This window comes from Myotis nattereri (genome assembly GCF_964212035.1).
Source record: "Myotis nattereri genome assembly, chromosome: 4".
Lineage (NCBI taxonomy): Eukaryota > Metazoa > Chordata > Mammalia > Chiroptera > Vespertilionidae > Myotis > Myotis nattereri.
In genome coordinates, this window is record NC_138079.1 from 77,354,457 (window position 1) to 77,368,852 (window position 14,396).

General features: G+C 39.2%; 1 long non-coding RNA gene across 1 annotated transcript in view; it reads left to right on the plus strand.

The window, feature by feature from the left end:
* LOC308517611 overlaps positions 1-1,985 on the plus strand; it is a 775,374-nt gene extending 773,389 nt beyond the window's left edge. The window contains exon 2 of the long non-coding RNA XR_013995857.1: positions 1,817-1,985. This is a non-coding gene — a long non-coding RNA (uncharacterized lncRNA). The remainder of the gene's footprint in view (positions 1-1,816) is intronic.
* The last annotated feature ends 12,411 nt before the right edge of the window (positions 1,986-14,396 follow it).

Below are 14,396 nucleotides of genomic sequence, written 5' to 3' on the forward strand. Positions count from 1 at the left end.
ATTTCTGATTCCATTCATATTTTTCCATTATAATGGAGAAATTTTGGGAGGGAATTACTTTGTTGTTAATGGGATTGTATGCTTCTTAATTAAGGTTACTTCTAAGTTTGCCTGAAACACTACTTTTCCAACTTGCTACATTCTGCCTTTATTTTTAATGGAACTTTTCAAAGAAACTTTTATATGCAATCTGGTTTATTTAGTCCATTATGTTGGTACTTAGTGAAAGTTCCTTTTTCTCCCAAATATATTTACCATTTTTGTGTTTTATATAAATCAAAATTAAATAGTTTGTCTTACACTTTTAAACTCTATATATGCAATTTTAAATAACACTTGAGGTAGTTTCTTATATAAATGTAATTTATTTACTCTTCTATGCAGTTTTTAGAGATAAAAGAATTAGCACAATCTTATAAAGGGTGTTAAAGCTCTTATCCTGCACTGTCCTTACACGTAAGGTTTGCTTTGTATTTTTGCAGTTTTTTACCTGGGGCTGAATGAATAAGTATTCAGTGAAATTCAAGCTGTCATTCAAAGTAATGAGAAAAAAGAGATGAAACCAGTTGTGGCATAATAAGAACAGAATACTTTTTTCCTCTTTGTTTTCTCCATCTTTCATGAATAAGAGAAGCCTTTCTCTACCATTTGTATTTGTCCTTTATTTTCAAAAGATCCCTTTTCTAATAGTATTTTATCATGGCATGGCCTGATGACTAATTATGATTATGGATGAAGGAAAGTATTCCTAGTTAAAATACTTTTGCTACTTCCCTTCTATTACTGGGAAATTTTACAGATCCTAAAAGTAACTCATTATCTCTCTCACACCACAGCAGCGTTAGCAAGGCAGTCTGCTAGTGTTGGTGTTTTGGTGCTCACCATCGATTTAAGACCATGGTCCTTTTACCCATCATCCAACTTCCCTCTGTTCTTTTCTCTTTCTGCTCATCTCCTTACAACTCCCACACTAGCATTTCTTAGATTTGGACTGGAAGCTGTTGGCTTTTTTCCTCCCTCAAGCTTCTTAGGAAAGAAAACTTGTCTTCCACACAGTCCTTTACTGCTATTGTTTTGGTCAAGTTTGTGATTTATTTATTTTTCCTGAAGTGCTCCAATAACTACTTACTGAATTTTATAAGCTTATACATGTCTTTGTTTTAATTAGTGTGAAAGAGAACAGGTAAAAATGCAGGAAGAGTAATTTAACATCAACCTCAGTTGACAGAGGTGCTCAGATTATTCAATTCAAGATCTTCCTGTTACTAAGTTTGTCCAGCAACCCTGGACCTAGAACTGTGCCACAGACCTATGGAGTTGGAAAGCTTTAGGCAATACTAGTGGTTTTCTCTTCTGATCTCTTATCATTATTACTTCCCCACTCTTTGGTCCTCTTTCTCTCAAGGAATAATGAAGAAATTGAGATGAATGAATTTATACAAAATGGTAGCAGAAAGTAAGTAGATAAGAGTACAAATGAACATGTATTATGTACATCTATTAAAAATTATGCAAATTAGTGACATACTCAGGGTCAACTAAATTACTTTAATATGTTGTTGGATTTATTTTATTCCTTGGCTAGAAAAAATTCTTAACAGGAATTTATGTTCTGTGAAACCAAACTTCCTATGTTCTAGAACAGTGGTTCTCAACCTTCCTAATGCCGCTTCCCTTTAATACAGTTCCTCATGTTGTGACCCCCAACCATAAAATTATTTTTGTTGCTACTTCATAACTGTAATTTTGCTACTGTTATGAATCGTAATGTAAATATCTGATATGCTATGTGTTTTCCAATGGTCGCGACCCACAGGTTGAGAACCGCTGTTCTAGAAGATGTTGAGTTATGCGTAAATTATTAAGAAACTTAGATTTTTACTCCCAGAATATGGTTTTTAAGGTACTATGCAGGATGATTATTGGGTTATATCAATTTTGTAAGTATGTAAATATGACAAATAAATAATACCTCTACTTATTTCCCAGAAGTGTACAGTGATTTTTTAAAATGCTTATGCATATTAATATTAGAAGGGCCCATATTCCCTTTTTTGTCTCAACTGGCTACCAAGAATTCCTATCGAAAAGCAACTTCAAGCACCATCTTTCAACATTCAGATATATCAGAGTTGCTAACTTTACGTTCACAGAACTCAGAATATTTAGGAAGAAGATGCACTGGAGATAGAGTTAATAGGCCTGTGTTCGTGAAAAGACCTGCATTTAATTTATCCTTGACCTTCACTTCATAGGTGTCATCTTTAAAGGAAAAAAGAAAAGTTTTATTTGTTACTGTATTGGTCATTTGGAGCCTAGAAGGAGAGATTATTGTTTTGGTTTGGCACAGGAAGAGGTATTGTAAAAGACACTGAAATATTGATTTGGGGGTTTTGTTTGTCAACAAAACAATATTGCTGTCAACAGACTAGAAAAACACCAGTTGAAGGCCCAGGAAAGGCCCTTTTATAGTTACATCTTTTTTCAGTATTAACTAGAGAAGAAAAAAGTTTTGGAAAGACAAAATTGGCAAGGCCATATGAAGGAGGTCTTCTAAATTATCAAGAATTTAAAGCAGTAAGAAAGGAAAGAGTTCCTTTGTTGGTTACTCATTGGAGTAGGAACTTATTTTTATAGGTTAGATAACTGAAACATTAAGTTTCTTATCCAGTATCATCACAACAACTGAATTATAGAGATATAAGTCCAGTGGTGTGTGATTTACTCTATACCAGTGATTTGGCACAAGAATTTTAAAAACTTGCAATACCTGACTATTCAGGGACACTGACCTTTTCCTGTGGATTGTCAAATAAACACACAACAATCAAAATTATACCTATTTTTGTAGCCAGATCAGCAAAAATACATTTTTTGGTGTGCCGCAGAATTTTAGTAATGTAGTATATATGTGAGATGAAAAGGGTTGAAAATCGCTACCCTAAACCATTCTCTTCTAAAACATTCTAAGTATTTGCTTTAGGAAGTTAGGGGTGCATTGTTAATCTTATGACTGTTGAATTCAACTTAATCACATAATAGCAGGAAGACTTAGCTCTAGTATACTTTTAATTTTGTAATATACTAGAGGCCTGGTGCACGAAAATCATGCACTCCGGGGGGAGGTCCCTTAGCCCACCCAGCCTGTGCCCTCTAGCAGTCTGGGAGCCCTCAGGGGATATCCATCTGATGGCTTAAGCCCGCTCCCCATGTTAGACATCCTTAGTGCTGCCGCTGAGGCAGGGTAGGCTCCTGCCACTGCTGCTGCACTCGCCTGGCTTCTGGCTGAGCAGCGCTCCCCCTGTGGGAGCGCACTGACCGCCAGGAGGTAGCTCCTGCATTGAGCGTCTGCCCCCTGGTGGTCAGTGCATGTCATAGCGACCGGTCATTCCACTGTTAGGTCGATTTGCATATTAGCCTTTTAGTATATAGGATTTTTTAAGGAAAACTTATTTTTATCCCCTATTTTTTTTTGTTTTTAAAAGTGGTGTTTTTGACTTTGCTAATAATATGAGAATACATCTGTGATATTTGAATATTCTTCCAAATTTGGGAAACCATAAACTAACTAGGTTTACCTTTGAGTATAATTTTTAGGATTAAAGCCAGAAATGTTCTAATTGTTAAACTACTCTTCAAACAAGGTACTTTTAAAATAATACCTTTTAAAATATTTTGAGAACCACTGTTAGAATACGCTTTCTGACTCATTCTGCATGTCCTAAGATATTTTAAGAGAATGATGTCACCAAGATGGTGACAGGTTGTTCCTGACATTGTTCCCCCTTACAGGAAGAGCTAACAGCTATTCAATTACAAGACACCACTGAGAGAATCCTAGAACATGGGGGTGAGGCTGAAGCACCTTCCTGCATCAAAAACCAAGGCAGACTGATTTTCAAGGCTAAGAGGAAGGACTATATGTTGACCACATTGCCCTTCCCCAGGCCAGAAGAGTACTATGCCAAGAAGTGACCCCCTGGACCTACAGTTTCCTTCAGTGGGAAAGAGCTCAGGGTGGACATCCAGCTCTCTCAGAGTTGGGGGTCACTTAGAAGCCCCCATTTCAGTTTCGCTTCCTGGAGATTGGAGAGAAGTCTGCAGAACTTAACCACTGGGAACCTGTAACAGAGGAGTGGGGATGGACTTACAACCACCAGCATTCGGATCTTGGCATACTGAGTTCCTACCCGCAGCACCTAAGTAGTTATCCAAACCAGTGTCTTTGCTCATCTGCAAAACCAAGCTGGTGGCACAGTCTGACCAAGGAACTTGGCCGGGTGCAGATATGCCTGAATTGGATCCCCAGATGAATAGCCTAACCTGCTCTCATCTAGGCAGGGGAGCTGAGTCATAGTCCAGCTCACGGCTGAGTGTAACTCCTGGCTCCATCTGAACAGAAAAGCAGGCAGGAGTACCTGTTCAGTGCTTGAACAGAGTACAGAATGCACAGTTGATTATGCACAGAACAAAGCCAGTGCTGGGTATGGGGTGTTACCCCCTCCTCCCAGTCAGGGGAGATAATTCACTTCTCACCATAAAGGCTGGTCTGACTGGGAAAACCTGGGAGGAGGCTGCTTGGAGCTGGCCCGTCCCTCAGGGCAGCTGAGAATATCCCCACTCCCCATGCAGTGAAGTTCCAGGCCTGTCCAACCAGAAAGCCTGGCGGGACACCTGGAAGGCTAAGTAGCCCATCAACACTTGAGCAGAGTCCAGCACGCAGAGCTGACCGTGCAGAGCAAAGCCAGGAAGCCTGTTTGGCCAGGAACGAGGCATGCGTCAGCTTGGGTCCAGGCCAGAAACAGAGTCTTTCTGGCTTTGGAGCTGGTTCTCTCAGTGCCTGGTCAGGGAAACTAATTTGTAACCTCACTCATTGCTGAGTACAGTTTTCAGCCCACCCAACCAGGGAACTTAACCAGAGCACAGGGGAAACTGTGAAGTCCATCCAACAGCCCTACTTACAGTAGAACTTGAACAGAGAACATAGCCATAGCCAGTGGCTTTCCCCATTTGTGGAGCAAAACTGATGGCCTTGTCTGGCTAGGGAATGTAATGCATATCCTTGCCTGATCAAGTCCCCAGTCAACAAGCTGTGCATGCTTTGGGCCCCATTCTACTGCCCCACCAGGGCATGGAGGCTAATTTATAGCCCCTTCTACTACTGAGTATAGAAGCCAGTCCCGAATGTCTAGTAAGCCTGACCAGATAACCTAGGCAACTGGTGGAACACATCCTACCACCTCACTTGGGCAGAGAATCAATCCAGTAGTCTTATCTAAGTGTTTTCAGACTGGCATCTCTGCCCCACTCGGCTTAGAGCTCAAGGAGTGGGCTCTCTCATAAATAGACTCTGATAACACTCTCTACTACCCCCAAGGGCGTTACCAGTAGACACACCCAGAAACCCTCAACTGAGCTTCCTGGTGAAGAACTATCTCTGCCAAAGCAAACTTCTAAAGTCTGGAAGAAGAAATTACTCGAATGCACACATACCAAAGTAAGGAACTAAGAATCACAAAAAGTCAGGTAACATGACACCATCAAAGGAAACTAATAGAGCTTCACTAACTGACCCTAAAGAAATGGAAATCCATGAACTGGAAGACGAAATTTCAGAATAATTTTCTTTAGTGAACTACAAGAACATAGACAACTAAATGAATTAGGAAAACAATGATGAACAAAAGTTCAACTACGTAACAGAAACTCAAAAAAGAAAAAACCCAAACATAATTCCTAGAGTTGAAATATGCAGTGACTGAATTGAAAATTCAATAGCGAGTTTCAAAAGCAGACTTGACAATGCGGAATAATCTAACCTATAATAGAGGATATCTGGAATTATCCAGTCAGAGGACCAAAAAGAGAAAAAGAAAGAAGCCTATAGAAATAATGGGACACTGTCAAAAGAAACAATACTTGCATTGTGGAAATTCCAGAAGGAGAAGAAAGAGAAAGGGACAGAAAGTATATTTAAAGCATAGGCCTGGTGCACGAAATTCATGTATGGGTGGGGTCCCCAGGCCTGGCTGGCAATCAGGGCTGATCAGGTTCCCCGCCTCCTCCCATCCTCCTTCCCTCACCGCCTGCGTCCACTGCCATGCACCCCCGGTTCCCTGTCCCAGCCTGGGGCCTGGCTGCGGGGAGGGATGAGGGGAGGAACCCAGGAGGTTGGCTGTCAACCCCAAGGAGGGAGCCAGCCCTCAGCCCCCCTGGGAAGGGCTGCATCTGCCACCACCCACACCCAGTTCCCCATCCCAGCCCTGGGGCCTGGCCCTGACAGGGCGATCAGGGCCTGGCCCTGACAGGGCGATCAGGGCCTTCCCACCAGAGGGAGGGACCGGGAGGTTGGTTGGCAGGCCCCATCGGTCATCGGGGCCTGCGGGCTGGGGGAAGCACCTGTGTTGAGCGTCTCTGCCCCCTGGTGGTCAGTGTGCATTATAGCAACCAGTTGTTCCATCATAACTGTTGCTTAGGCTTTTATATATATAGATGTTTGGCTCTTAATAAAAAATAACCAGCTATTATAGGAAAAGAAGTTTTTCTCAGAAACCAAGAAAAAGAACTGGTAATAGAAACTAGCCCACAGGACCTCAAAAGATGGACTATCAGATATGATCTTTAAAATAAATCAATATTTCCAAAAATTAAGACAAAATGGAGAACTTTAGCAAAGAATGGAAACTACAAAAATAATTAAATGAAATTCTATTTTTCAGTTCTAGAATTTTCAAGTCAATAGGCGAGGTTAGTAGAGTAGGCACAGGTGAGGAAAGAATTAGTGAAGGAGCAGATAATTGAAGGAAAACATCTAAAGTTCAGAGTCAAAGTAACAGAAATGGGGAAGAGACATGGGACACAGTAAAAATGTCCTTCTAAAGTCAGGTTTACATTTGATATTTTTAAATATTTTCAATGAGAAGAAATAAAATATCCATTAAACAATCATGCTGTGTGGTACAGAAGGAATTTGGCATATGGGGCTAGACTTGAGTTCTTTTATTAAAAAATGCTTACTTTTAAAATTACAGTCCCACAGTAAAGGGGATACAGAATTTGGCAGTAGGATATCCTAAGCATATCATACTACCACTGTAATATCCAAAGGCAAAGAGAAAATCTGAATTGTAGCTAGAGAAAAAAGGGTTTTCACTTGCCTTAAAAGAAGCAATAAGACTGCCAATTGGCTTATCAATATAAACAATAGAAGCCAGAAGATATTGGTATGTTATCCTAAAAGCGCTGAAAGAAATGTCAAACTAGAATTCTATATCCATGGAAAGCATTCTTCAAAAATGAATGTAAGATAAAGACATTTAAAAAAAAGAATGCTTGTCACCAGGAGATCCATAATAAATAAGGACATTATAAAAGGGTCTCTTCAAGGTAAGGATGAAGGATAATCACAGAAGGAAGCTCAAACACAGAAAGAAATAGAGAACAATAGACAAGAATAAGTCATATGTAAATGGAAATGAATATTGATGCTATAAATGAAATTAATGTATAATGGTATTTTAAATATATGTAGAATTTTAAAAGAAAAGGAAAGGAAAGTACATGGGGTAGAAGGATGTCAATCCAGTTAAATTTCCCCAAAGTCAATGAATCTAATGATGGTCTTTTTATAAATGAGACAAGGATGCGGGGGGAGAGGGGTGTTTTTAACCCTTATTTCACACCATTCACACACACACACACAATGACTCCACGATTATTCATGTAAAATGTGAAAGTTAAACAATTATAAAACTTAGACTTCAACATAGATTGTCCTCAAGAATTTGGGTAAAGGAAAGATTTAAAAATAGGACACACACTGTCCTTGACTAGCCCTAAAGGAAGAGAGGGATAAGCATCTGTCTTGTGTTACAGTCTAAACTTTTCTTCATTGGAAGATAGCATTCAGGGAATGAAGAGACAAGTGGGAGATATCTGCAACCTGGACTGCCTAGGGAATATAAAGAACTTCTAAAAAGCAGTTAAGAAATAGAGAAAGATCAATGGAAAAGTAGGCCGGAGACTTCGTACCTCTCAAAGGAAGATACCCAAATGGCAAATACAAGAAAAGTTGCTCAACTTCATTATCTTTAATATCAGAGAAAAGCACATTAAAACCACAATAAAATTAAAAAGACTTAATATCAAGTATTTGCAAGGATGTGTAGAGCAAGTAAAAACTATATATATATCAATGGTGGGGGGGTAACTTGTTACAGTTACGTGGAACACATTTTGGCAATACCTACTATAGCTGAGAGGTTGCATACATTATGACCCAGCATTTCCACTCCTATGTATGTATATTTCTAACCGAAATACTATGTGTACCAAGATAATTGTAAAAAATGTCCACAGCTGCATTATTCAATTAAAGTAAAAACAAACAAAAAAACAAACCACTAGAAATAGCCCAATAGTTCGGGGACAGAAGAAAGGTGAATAAATGGTGGTATATGCAGTCAACTGCAAGATAAATGAACATACATTGCTATAAATAACACAAATGAGTTTCACACATATAATGTTGAAAAAAAAGTCAGGAACTAATACATATTGTATGGTTCTATTTATATAAAATTTAACAACAGACAAAACTCTTTATGCTGTTAGAATTTAGGCTACCATTGGGGAGAAGGTAAAGGACTGATTTCAAGGAGGCCTATCAGGTGATTTGTGGGTGGCCTGTTTGTTGATCAGAGCAATGTATGATATCTACATGTTGGGATGATTTGCTAATTCGTTTGTCATTTGTGTAGTTTTCTATATGTATATGTCAGTAACAATTTTTAACATGATGTGGCAAAATAAACAGGTATCCTATTTTCATATTACAGTGAAGAGATTCTTCACTTTATTTTTCCTTGGTAAAGATTGACTAACTTTTCACAATCAAGAAAAAATGTTTACAACAGTAAGTACACAAATCCTACAGATTCTGCGGCATTCAGAAAAAAAAAAAAAGAGGAAAATATTTATAGCAATGAACTGGGCAGTGTAGAGAACAGAAGTTCCCCTTTATCCACGGCTTTGCTTTCCATGGTTTCAATTACCAGAGGTTAACTGTGGTCTGAAAGTATTAAATGGAAAATTCCAGAAGTAAACAATTCATAAGATTTGAATTGCACATGATTCTGAGTAAAGTGATGAAATCCCGTGCTGTTCTGCCCTGTCCCATCTGGGATATGAATTATTCCTTTGTTCAGCATCTCTACACTATATAAAATCACCCCCCCCCCCCACTAGTCACTTTATAGCCATCTCAGTCATCAAATTGACTGTCACACTATCTCAGTGCTTGTGTTCAAGTAACCCTTGTTTTACTTAATGGCCCCCAAACACAAGAGTGGTGATGCTGGCAATTTGGCTACACCAAAGAGAAGAAATAAATGCTTCCATTAAGTGAAACAGTATGTATGTATGTATGTATGTATAGTGAAAAACAGTTTATGTAGGATTTGGTCCTTTCTGTGGTTTCAGGCATCTACTGGGGATCTTGGGATGTAACTCCTGCAGATAATTACAACCTCTATTAGTTGCAAAACATCTTAGGCAGATAATTACAACCTCTATTAGTTGCAAAACATCTTAGGCAGTAAGTAAAATAGTAAATATTATGTATTGTACTAGAGGCCCGGTGCACGAAATTCATGCACTCGGGGGTGGGGGGGTCCCTCAACCCGGATTGTGAGAGAGTGCAGGCCAGGCAAAGGGACCCTACCAGTGCAGGATCAGGGCCAGGGAGGGACACAGGAGGTTGGCCAGTCGGGGAGGGGCCGCGGGAGGGCTCCAGGGCGTGTCCTGCCTGTCTTGCTCAGTCCCGATTGGCTGGACCCCAGTAGCAAGCTAACCTTCCGATCGGAGCATCTGCCCCCTGGTGGTTAGTGCACATCATAGCAAGCGGTTGAGCAGCCTTAGCATATTACGCTTTGATTGGTTGAATGGCCAATGGGGTGACTGGACACTTAACATATTAGGCTTTTATTATATAGGATAACTTGGCCTAACCATATGCATATGGAATCAGCTCTAAAGCTAAGGGATACCTGGGAGTCATGTAACATTCATTAGGAAGCTATTTTCTGCAATCATATTGGTGTCCTTGGGTATTTCAAAAACAGCTGGCAGAATTAGTTTTACATGTCAAATTGGTGCAGTAGAGTACCTAACGAGTGCCAGGTAAAACATGCCATTTCTCACAGCATTTTTGTGTGCAACTGGCCTTGGGTAACATGGCACTATTTCTAGTAGACCAGGGTGTATTCTATCAGGCAACTAGACTTGAAAATTAGATACATGTAAGTACGTGGCTGTAAAACCATTTAGAGTGTTTATGGCATTAATGATACTTGCCTCTTCCAATTTCCCAAGTATTACTTAAATCTTTCATATTTTTACATAAAATATGTAATTAAGATGAAAAAAAGAAATTATTGTAAAACTTTTCTTTAAATTTACTCTGTTTTCTGACAGCATTCAAACTCAATTTCCTTTGAAGAACAGTTATCAGAAAATTTCTATGTTGTGTCCTATGGGACACATTAACAAAGATAGTGAGGAGGTAGTAATTTTAACAGCGGAGGTAGTAATTTTAAGCCATTTTAACAGAATTTTAGTGTAATAATTAGTCTAGTTTTAGTCCTTAGCTCTACCAACAAAATTAAATACCTTAAATTGGGCATACTCAATTCTTAAGAAATAGTACAAGGGTCAAATTAATAAAATGCATTAAAATTTTTCATAGGGTTATCTACAGGATAAAATTGATTCTGAATATAAAAAGTAAATAACCATTCTGGTTTATACTACGTTAGACCAAAACTTTTAAATATACCCAGATTCTTCTGATGAATAAGCTAAGTATAAATATGTCACTGATCATATATAAAAATGTTAGTGACTCCCTGGCTTGAGTGTGTATATAACTATTTTAGCCATTCATCTATTGTTTCCAAGGACTCTGACTCTGGAGACTCCAGGGAGATACAGGGCAAGATCAGCCACTGCTCTTCTTGGGGCTCCCCAGGATGAGCTACAAAGCAATCTGCAGATGGGTGCTCCTTGTGGAGGCCAAGCAGTGAACTGAAGCTGATTGCCACTAGTGTTGTGCCTGAGGCCACTTAGCAAGAGGTTCAGGACTCCCTGAGGCCAGAGGCTGCTTGTTTAGGGTTTGTGAACCTTTGAGAGATTTTAGGACAGGTCATTTGTATTGAACAGCCACTGGAAATGGCTTGGGTGGGCCTCCAAGTTGGATGGGACAAGGTCTCAGGAAATCACTAGGGCGGTGTGAACAGTGCCTGGTTAATGGAGACTCAGATATGGTGCCATACGCCAGTTCTATGGTGGGGGAGGAGGGGAGGGGAGGGTTCAGCAAAGGAACAATGGCCTCTGCCAGTGCTTCAGTCTGGGAGAAAGCTGCCCCTCCAGGGCTTGCTCTGATGCCAGACAATTTAGTTCCTCCCTGTAGTCCCTGGCACCTTTCCAGCTGCTGCCCCAGCACTGAAACACAGAGCAAGTGAATCTGAATTAGTCTGTGCAAGGGTCTTTTAAAAGGAATGCCTGGGACCCCAGCAGGCCCGTCTCACTCAGCCACAGTCCCTGCTGATTTTCACAACCAGAAGTGATGGGGCCTTCTCTATCCAGCACTGGAATCCAGGTCTGGAGGGTGTGGGGGGACTTGGGACCTGGGACTGGGACCCCTCATTCCTCAGGGGGTCTTCTGAAACTGAGATAACCCTCCCAATTTTAACCACCACACATGGGAGTGGAACCAGCCCATTACATGTCCCTCCTATTAGTCTCTATGTGACTACTTTATTTCCTTAGTTATAGGACTTCAGCTGGATTTCAGGTAATTCTGAATGATGGTTGTCCTGTTATTTGGTTGTAATTTTGATGTGGTTGTGGGAAGATGCAATTACCTATTCCACTACCTTGACAGGAAGCTCCCATTTTATAAACTAGAGTTGTAAGTGCACTATGCACCACCATTACCATTTACAGAATCTAATTTTTACTATATATTTATATTACCAGTAATTTCAGACTACTTTGTTTTTGTAATGTTAATGAGCATCCATTCACTTTCACTCAAAGAACTTCTTTAGCATTTCTCACAAGGCAGGACTCCCTCAGCTTTTGTTTGTTCAGGAAAGTCTGTCCTTCATTTCTGAATAACGGCTTTGCTGGGTATAGATTCTTGGTTGAGTTTTTCTCTCAATATTTTGAATGTATCATCTGATCCTATCCTGGCCTGAAACATTTCTGTGTAGAAAACATCGATAGTCTCATGGAGATTCCCTTGTAACTTTTCTCTTGCTGCTTTCAAAATTTCTTATTCCTTAACATTTCACAGTTTAATGGTAATATGTCCTGATATATTCCTACCTGGGACATATTATCAATCTATTTGGGGTCCTTTGGGTATCATGGATTTCCATTTCTCTCCCCAGGTGGGGAAAGTTTTCAGCCATGATTGCTTTAAATATACATAAAAAACCACCTTTATTGTTTAAAGTATTACAGATGTCTCATTTTTTCCCCCATTGACCCTTTCTAGCCCACAACTGTCCCCTACCCCAGACCTTAACCACACTATTATCTGTGCCCATGGGTTACTTCATACAAGTTCTTTGGTTAATCTCTTCCCACCTACCCAACACCCCTGCCTTGCCTCTGAGATTTAACAATCTGTTTTATGCTTCTATGCTTTGTAGAAATCTGTGAAATTCCAAGTAACTTCATTTACAATATAAAGTATCAGAACAAGTAGAGCTATAAAGAAAATAGGTCTTGTATACAGTCGGGTCATACCTCCTCAGCCTGCACACCTCTATGGTTTTCACTTGCCAGTTGGGGAGAAAAAGCTACTTTTAGTAGCTCTGATTGTAGATGGTGATGGTGGCATTTGCTCTGGGGCAGCCACTCAGAGTACAGATTAAACTTCATGACCATGTTGTGGTGACTGCCCATTATTCCAAAATCCACCTGCCCCAGGTGGTTCTGTTTAATTAGCATTATTTATTTATCAATTTAATAACTACTACTAATAACCAAAAGGTTTCTGTGTGTTAGGCCTTACTAGATGAATAGTTCCAAATTCTTATTGCATCCCTGCAAAATAAGTTAAAATACTTCTGTTTCTCATATTTTTAAAAATGTTATACCACTAGAACATAATCCCTTTGAGCATTAGCACCATAGTTGCTATATGTACTCAGTATCTGGTACAATTATAAAGACTCAAATTTAAACATTTAAAATTAAGCATTTTTTTTAAATAAAAGAACTCAAGTCTAGCTCCGTATGCCGAATTCTTTCTGTACCAGACAGCACGACTGTTTAATGGATATTTTATTTCTTCTCATTGAAAATACTTAAAAATATCAAATGTAAGCTGACTTTAAAAGGATAGTAAATCACTTATTTAATTATGTAGGAAGAAGTTTAAATTAATATAAAGACAATACTGGCCAAGACAGCTATTAAACTTCTAAAAGGAAGCTACTGAACGTTGAATATTGAACTACTGAGAATTAAACAGCTGAAATGAGCTATTAAAGAATGGAAGAGCTCTAGGTTAGAAACTCTGAATTTGAAACTTGTGCTCACCAGTTGATGGCAGAGTAATTTTAAGCATTTTTTCCCATATATTTGAGCCTCACTTTCTTCATCAATAAATAAAAGTTGTGATACCAAAGGCATAAGACTGTCATGAGAAATACATAAAGTGATACATATTCCTATGAGCCTATTAATTTTGAATATCTATCCACACCAATTCTGATTCTGATGTTTAAAAATGAGAATTTTTCATAAAGCGTAACCCGTTAAACCTGCCACCTACTTAAGATTATCTGTCCTAATGCTGGAATTGTTTTGGACTTACTAGGAGACATGCCAATCGCCTCTATGGGTCCTTCTGAAGGGATTTTTCAAGGATGGTTTTGATTACACAGGCATTCCTATTACAGTTCACCATATATATACCTAGTCCTGAAGACCTTTGATTTCTGTATAATTATGTGCTGGAAATAACAGAAGTTATGGAAAAAGATAGGGTTAGAACTGATTGTGCAAAACCTATGTAACTTTGAAATCTAACAAAATCAGTAACAACCTGAACTACAACATTAATACAATTTAAAAACATGTTTCATTCTTAATGCATTAATAAAACAAGACAACTGTAGCTTAATTTTTAAAAATGGGGTTCCAGACTTCTGGTGAAGATGGGGGAGTAAATGCTCTGCTTGCCTCCTCCCACAACCACATTAGAATTACAACTAAATTATAGAACAATCATTATTAAGACTCACCTGAAGGCTAGCTGAACAGAATTCCTATAACGAAGGATTTAAAGGAGAAACCACGATGGTAGGAGGGGCAGAAACATG